Source organism: Polypterus senegalus, unplaced genomic scaffold (assembly GCF_016835505.1).
Source record: "Polypterus senegalus isolate Bchr_013 unplaced genomic scaffold, ASM1683550v1 scaffold_3388, whole genome shotgun sequence".
NCBI classification, from domain to species: domain Eukaryota; kingdom Metazoa; phylum Chordata; class Cladistia; order Polypteriformes; family Polypteridae; genus Polypterus; species Polypterus senegalus.
The window spans coordinates 18,023-25,283 of record NW_024386224.1 but is presented as its reverse complement, the minus strand read 5'-3'; the positions used below and the strand labels follow the sequence as shown (position 1 = coordinate 25,283).

At 38.0% G+C, this 7,261-nt stretch overlaps 1 long non-coding RNA gene across 1 annotated transcript; it reads right to left on the bottom strand.

The window, feature by feature from the left end:
- Nucleotides 1-4,221: 4,221 nt before the first annotated feature.
- LOC120522596 lies at nt 4,222-6,111 on the bottom strand. Its single transcript, XR_005632449.1, has 5 exons — nt 5,880-6,111; nt 5,679-5,799; nt 5,507-5,576; nt 5,230-5,403; nt 4,222-4,793 (listed from the first exon to the last, which is right to left on the bottom strand). It is a non-coding gene; the product is annotated as an uncharacterized LOC120522596 (long non-coding RNA).
- Nucleotides 6,112-7,261: the final 1,150 nt, after the last annotated feature.

Below are 7,261 nucleotides of genomic sequence, written 5' to 3'. Positions count from 1 at the left end.
TGACTTCTTTAGAATTCATTTTAATTGACTTGTTTTGTAGGACTTGTTCTCCTGAATTTCCTCATTGTTCCACTGAATTGCTTCATTTCTTTTTAAAAGTACCAACATTAATGCCTAAAAATTTAACTTGTAAGATAGTACAAAGTTAACCAGCAATAGAGTGCGAAATTCAAAGATGAGCTCAAGTTAGTCCCAAGGATTAACGAAAAAGTAAATCTCAAGCAATGAAGTTTCAATTTGCATGTACAGTTTTGTTGAATCAGTACCAAAAATGGATTTTGTTAGTAATGAAATACAAAACTCTCTTCTGGTTTACCTGTGTTTTTCAGCGTATACAGGTGGTCACCTACACCCTAAGCTTCAGGCCATACTTTGTTTTTTTTTTAAAGGAAAAGCCATCACTGTAAAATTTTTCGTTGTAACTTTACAGTAAAATACTGGCAGCTGAGTTGCCAGCCACTTACTGTACTTTTACAGTAAAGCTGCTGTAGTTAACATTTACAGTATTACACTGTAATTTCATAATACAGTATGATACTGTAATATAATTGTACAATACTGTATTATGTAATCACAGTGTAAAACTGTAAATGTTAATTACAGCAGCTTCACTGTCAACATACAGTAAGTGGCAGGCAACTCTACTGCCAGTATTTTACTGTAAAATTACATGAGAAAATGTTAGGACTGTATTTTCTATAGTTATGTATTGTATTTTTACATTGGTCATGCTGTGAATACCATTTTATAGTGTCACTACAGCATTGATAAGGACAAACAAATAATAAAAACAAATAATAATAATAATAATAATACATTTTATTTATATAGCGCCTTTCCCATGCTCAAGGCACTTACAGAATATAAGAAAGAACGGCAGGGTATACAGTATATAGCATAGTACAAACAAATAAATAAATAAGAAGATTAAGACAGTAAATTCAGAGAAAGCCTAACAGACAACAGAATTGATGGTCTGCACACACACACACAGGTTACATGAGCATCTTGACAGAGAGGTAAACTGAGAGAAGGGAATGAAGTCAAGTAGAGCTAAAAGCCTTCCTGAACAGATGAGTTTTAAGTTGTTTTTAAAAGAATTCATGGAGTCAGCTGACCTGATTAATTTCGGTAGGTCATTCCAGAGTCTGGGCTATACAGCTGAAGGCCCTGTCACCCATGGAGTGTAGATTAGTGTGGGGCACAACAAGATTGCCAGAATCAGAGGACCTTAGTGGGCGGCAGGCACATAGTGATGGAGAAGGTCACTGATGTAGTTTGGCGAGGTTATTTAAGGCTTTGTAGGTTATTAGTAGGATTTTATATTCGATTCTGTAAGACACAGGGAGCCAGTGAAGACGGAGCAGGATGGGTGTGATGTGCTCGCTGCTGCTGGTTCGAGTCAGGACTCTTGCAGCTGAGTTTTGAATAAGCTGGAGCTGTGATATAAGATTAGAAGGGCACCTGCCAGCAGAGTTACAATAATCTATGCGGGATGTGATAAAAGCATGGACAAGTTTCTCAGCATTAGAAAAGGAAGGAAGGAGCGAACACGGATATGTTACGGAGGTGAAAGTAAGAAAGTTTCTTAATGTGATTTATGTGGTGGAGTAAGAAAGGGAGGAATCAAAAATGACACCAAGATTCTTTTGCAGTAGAGGCAGGTCTTATGAGATCACCACCAAGATGGACTGGGAAGGAGCTCATTTTATTAAGTTGCATTTTAGTCCCAATTTGCAGGAGTTTAGTTTTGTTGCAGTTTAATTTTAAAGAGTTCTGCTCCATCCAGGTTTTAATTTCACTAAGGCAGGTTGTGAGCTGAGAAAGCTCTGATGAAGTTCCACTTTTAACATTGAAGTAGAGTTGAGTATCATCTGCATAAAATGATAGCCCAGTCCATAGCTACGAATAATATGGCCAAGGGAAGCATATAAATACAGAAGAGAAGAGGGCCAGGACAGAGCCCTGAGGAACTCCTTGTGTGACTGGCGCGAGCTGGATCTGCTGTTGCCAAGACTAACAAACTCTTGCCTATCAGTCAGATAGGACTTGAACCACTGGAGGGCAGTGCCAGAGATACCCAGCATGTTCTCCATTCTGACAGTAGAATGTCATGTCTGACAGTGTCAAATGCTGCACTGAGGTCTAACAGAATTAATATGCTGGTTTGTCCAGAGTCTGCTGCCATAAGCAATCATTGGTTACCCGTAGCAGAGCAGTTTCACAGCTGTGCTGCACCCTGAAACCAGACTGAAAGGGTTCCATCAAATTATTAGAGTTAAGTAATTGGTGAGCTGGGAAGCTACAACACGCTCAAGAGCTTTTGACAGGAAAGGTAAGTGGGAAATAGGCGGAAATTGTTAAGATTGTCAGCATCAAGACCAGACTTTTTAACATTGGGGTTACAGAAGCGATTTTAAAAGTGAGCGCACAGAGCCAGTGTCAAGGGATGAGTTTATTATTGTTGTAACAGTCGGGATTATGGCATGAAGGCAGGATTTAAGTAGTGTGCTGGGGATGGGGTCCAGTACACAAGTAGTGGCCTCATCTTACAAAGCAGGTTATTAACAAAGCAGATGTGACTGGTGAGAACTTAGAGAAGGAGCTGGATGGAGTGGGAAAACAGGGAGAGATATAAACAGATGATGTATTTATGTTAGTTGAATTATTTAGATCTTTAATTTTGTTACGGAAAAGTGGAGGAAATCCTCACAGACTTCAGTAGAAGAGGTAGTTGGGCCAGATGCAGGTTCGAGTAGTTTATTAACTACAGAAAACAAAACCCTTGGGTTATCGTGGCCACTTTCTATTATTCTGCCATAGTGGGTGTTCTTAGCAGCAGTTAGTGCTTCTCTGTAAGCTCTTTGGTGGTCAGAGAAAGCCTGGATGTGCACAGTGAGGCCAGTCTTACGTGACATTCTCTCAAGGCGTCGCCAGCTGCTTTCATAGATCGCAATTCTGAGTTATACCAAGGAGCTGAACGTTTAAAGGAAACCTCCTTATGTTTTAAAGGAGCTGTTTTATCTAATGCTGAATGAAGGGCTGAGTTATAGTGGTCAACAAGACTATCTAGTGTTGACGGAATAGGTGCAGACAGTAAAAGATCAGAAATGGATCCAGAAAGGATAGAGGGACAGATATTTTTAAGGTTTCTGTAAGAAATTTGTCGTTTACAGGTAAGAGGAGGTAAAGGCAGTGAGACAGTAAAAAATACTGCTTTATGGTCAGAGAGTCCCAAATCAGTGCTGTAAATATTGGCAACAGATAGTCCAGAAGTGCAGATCAGATCCAATATATGACCACCAGAGTGGGTGGGAAAATCAACATGTTGTGTCAAGTCAAAACAGTCCAGTAAGGATAGGAATTCATTTCTCAGTTTAGATGTAGTAATGTCAATATGGATGTTGAAATCACCAAGAAGGATAATTCTCTGAGAGTAAGAGCTTAGGTGGGTTAAAAGTTCAATCAGATCAGATAAGAAGGATGCATTGTATTTTGGGGGACGATAAAGAACAATGAGTGAGACAGGACCTGTTTCCGTTATTAGTTTAAGAGCCAGGCACTCAAAAGACAGTGGACAGTCAATTGGGATTCGTTTGATATTTAAGTCTGCTCTGATAATTACCGCTAGCCCACCTCCTTGTCTAGAGCTGCGAGGTTCTGTATGGAAAGTGAAACCAGGTGGAGTCGCCTCCGTGAGAGACGTCAATTCGTTTGGTTTTTGCCAAGTCTCCGTTAAACACAGTATATCAAGTTTGGTGTCAGTGATGAGTTCTGACAGCACCAATGCTTTGCCATTAAGAGATCTTGAGTTAAACAGAGCAATATTAGTTAATGAGGCATCTTTTTGCACAGAGCTGTGATCAGGGTTTATTTCCACAAATGTAAATTTGGCACACTGACACTTGTATTTCCAGAGCCATGAGAAGGAATGCTTATTCCTGAGCAAATGCTGCCGGTTGTCTTTTCATTCGCACCCCGGCGGTGGCGGCGACCTGACCCGCGATGTATATATTTCGGGCGCTGTAAAATACCGGCGTCTTTTAGGATGTTCCAATCAGACCATTTGCTCTGGACAAACTGTTTAATAAGAAGGAGTTTGTCATGAGAGTATTTTAGCATGATACTTGGCAATACTTATCTGAAAAGCAGTGGAGAAGCAGCACAGCATAGCGGAACCATTTGGATTAGATGAGATGAACGGCGATAGCTAAGCGATAGCAAAGCAGCAGAAAGCATAGCAGGAGGAGGTAGCAGGATTTGCAGGTTCCAATACACAGCCACAAACAATAACGCTTGATAATTTCATGCGTGATCGCCCCGGAGCCATAAGCCAGGTTAATATGAGCATTTGAAACATTCCAATAAACATTTATTTTTATGGTCTTGATTAGCTTTTTACATTACCAGTTTTTTTAATTGTTAGCAGGCTTCCATTATTTCAGATAAACACAAATGGTTGCAACAGAGGTGGGAAACACTGGCAATAAACATAGTGCAGCATTCAGTACTAAATTTAAAAGTAGCACCAATGTTGACTTTCACATTAAAATAGAATATGAACACCATGTTAGAGAAAAATTGCCTAAACTGTCAAAATTAAAAGTGAACAAAGTGGTCTTGGATGAACTCAGACCAAATTCTGTTTAAAGTCCATTATCTTACAAAGTGGTTAGGAAAAATGAGGGTTTACTGTGTTCTTCTTGTTATGGACTGCTTGGCTAGTCTTCTTGGATGTAGCTTTTCCTTGATTGGCCTTGAACATGTGTTCAGGGTTGATGTCAATATATCATCTAAATGACAAAAAGAAAGAAAAACACATGTACTTAATAATTTATAAAATAAAAAAAAACATTCACTTTGTCATGACTACAATGGTTCCTCTTGAGGTTCATGGGGGAAAGTGAATCTATAACACATCTTCAAAACAATTTCTTAGTTCCTCCACGCTCAACAATTTGCATTCTCTAAAAAAGATTCAAGTACATAACTGAATTTGCCAATATTTACTTTTAACCGATTTAATTTATAGAAAAAATATCATGGTGTGTGTCAGGGTGGTTAATAGTGCGTCACAAAAGTTTAATAGGGTATGAGAAGGAGAATAAGCTTACTGTATGTCTAAGAGGAGTGTGCAAACATTTTACAGGCAGTGTGTAATAAAGTCTGATGGAAGTTTAAGTCAGTTTTAATGAAAATGTATGTATGGAAAATAAGCAAATGTTTTACCTTTGAACAAAATCAAAGGTGCTTGCAGTCTCTTCCTATATTGGAGGTTGAAATCATAACATGAAGCAAACACAGCAGCACGGCCACAGACAAAGCTGAGTTGTGTTCCCTCACATACAATGTGACCTTTACATCATGTGCTCACCATCCACTGCTGGTTGCTTAGAGTTTGACCTGAAAATAAAAATTACAAAATGACATTCATTAAAGAGTCCTCTGAAACATGAGAAACTTTTATCAGGTACAATTAGATATCTGCACTATTATGTCTACATACCAAGAATTATAATTCAAGGACTGTCAGGCAAGTTGAGTGTTCCTTGGACATCTGCTGAAGTGGCAAATGCCTGAAGTAAAAAAAAAAATTGACACAACATTCAAGCAGACATTACAACATATAGGTCGCGCATGCAATCATACATATGATTTTCAAAAAATATTTAACTCACATCTGCTTGAAGTGTGAGTCCATCCATTTTCTGACTGAGGAGCCTGAGGAGCTCATTTGTGGTGAATTTTGAGGAGTCCTAGGTCAAACTAATTACTGAACCAAAATGCTGCTTCTTTGTTCTGAAAAATGTAATGAAATATCAGTTCAAGAGTGTCACAACAAACAATGCACAACATAATTAGCTTATTGTCTGACTTACCATGATCTTTCCGGGTGCTGAACAGTTTGGCACTGGACAGGTTGTATGAACTCTTAAAAAGTCCTCTTCTTTCACGTACATTAAATCTTTTACTCCTCAGCCTACACATTTCTCAACTGACTGATTGAGTGGCTCGTCAGGAAGGCTTGGTATTACTCACAGCAAGGTTTGCTTAATCTCTTTTTGTAACTCAGACATCATTCTAGTAATGGAAAAGAATGACAAAGGACCATTACAGTCAGACCACACAAAGCAGGCAGATTTTGATTAATGCATAAGTGACCCAAATTTTGTGATGTCAATCAGCGAACTCCCTGGTCTACAAGAAAGTCATTTCTTTGTGACAACATGTACTGTACATTGGAATTGCTGTGAATGAGAATCGACTGAATTTTCCCAGATACAACACCTTCATCATTTCTGTCCAGAACAACATGCATGTTCTTTATGTAAAGTGTTTCCTGACTGGAATATTTGACAGTCACAATATCTGCAAAAGTTGCTACTCCTACTAAAATTTGCAACAGATCCACCAATGTAGTGTGAGCTGAGACTGTCTCCTGCTCTGGCACTTGACCCAAGTATTTAAAATCCTGCACAACTAAACTAACGGCATGTGGTCAATGCTTGACCAACAGAAAAGTAACGGGATTGCATGCATGACACAAACAGCAAGAATCTCAGCTTTTTTTTTCTTGATCCAAGTCAATTGGCAACTTCAAAGGCAACTTGATATAAGAATAAACGATTCTGAATCAGTATTAACACACTGTTCTCAAAAATGTATCTGCCATTGGAAAAATCAGAGAATATATTTTGTTCTGATTTCAGCTTTTGTTTCCTTATATTGTTTCCTGAATAATAAAACAGTGCTTCTAAAGTTTGTTTAATAGGAGTGTACTGAGAAAAGTTTTCCTTAGCGTAATTCATTTTTCTAAGGTAGATGGATACATGATCTATAAAATAACAGGAACATAAATATAAATTTTAATGTGCTGAAAAAACGGCAATATTGTTTCAAAATCATGATCACAAAATTGATGCTGCATCATTTTAGGTCAGTTGGTTAATCAATTTAAGTCAGAAAAATATGCAACAACTCATTGCTTTAAGCAATAGCTAAGCTGCCACAACTGCTTTGACTAATTTTAAAGTTTACTGAGTTAAGAGTTTGGAACTTGTGTACTTTGTGCAAAACCACTTTGTCCTTATATTTAAAATGATAGTGCACGGTAACATCTGTTATTTTATAATGCCAGGATGTCTAACTGACATTTTACTTTAGAATGAATGTATGTGGTCTAATGACACACTGACCAAAAACGTATATGCAGAGTACTTTGTGATAATTTAAAAATAAAGATATTGTTTAAACATTAACT